Source organism: Galeopterus variegatus, unplaced genomic scaffold (genome assembly GCF_000696425.1).
Source record: "Galeopterus variegatus unplaced genomic scaffold, G_variegatus-3.0.2 Scaffold168660, whole genome shotgun sequence".
NCBI lineage: Eukaryota > Metazoa > Chordata > Mammalia > Dermoptera > Cynocephalidae > Galeopterus > Galeopterus variegatus.
In genome coordinates this window covers 1-523 of record NW_007894771.1, presented here as the reverse complement: position 1 = coordinate 523, position 523 = coordinate 1, and the positions used below count along the sequence as shown (strand labels likewise).

General features: G+C 41.3%; 1 pseudogene; it reads right to left on the bottom strand.

Moving 5' to 3' along the window:
- Nucleotides 1–4: 4 nt before the first annotated feature.
- Nucleotides 5–518, bottom strand: LOC103584884 (annotated as a pseudogene).
- Nucleotides 519–523: the final 5 nt, after the last annotated feature.

The window sequence follows — 523 nt, the reverse complement described above, 5'->3', positions numbered from 1 at the left end:
CCACTTCTTTTCTAAGGTCATTTTGTGCACCAATAAGTAGATTATCATGATTCTTCTGCAATTCCTCTGTGCTCTTTATGAACTGCTTGTATAATGACCTAGTTGCTTTCAGGCTCTGACTCTGAACGATTCTACATTGTTGAAGACATTTTGCTGCTGGTGAAACACATTAGGTAGATTTTCTTCTTCTTCAGCTTTCTGCACATCTATATCTCACTGCTGAAACAAAGTCACAAACTGCTAAGAATATTCTCGGTTAAGCTTCTGCCTTTCTCTTGTGTTTTCCAAACACGTTCCATTTTCTGGTTATCGGATTTGACAGATGCCCTGGTGTCCTTTCTAGTCTTTTTCTCTTGGCAAGAAGAGCCTGGTTAACGTCAGCTCCAAATCTTTCCACTATATTCTGTACTTCATGCCCACATCTTCTGCTTTTCTGCAGGAGGCCTTTTCTTCCCACGCTTATCAGTTTCTGGAGTCTTCCCTTCAGCAACTTCCTCCTCTGAACCACTTGGGTCTTTCTTGT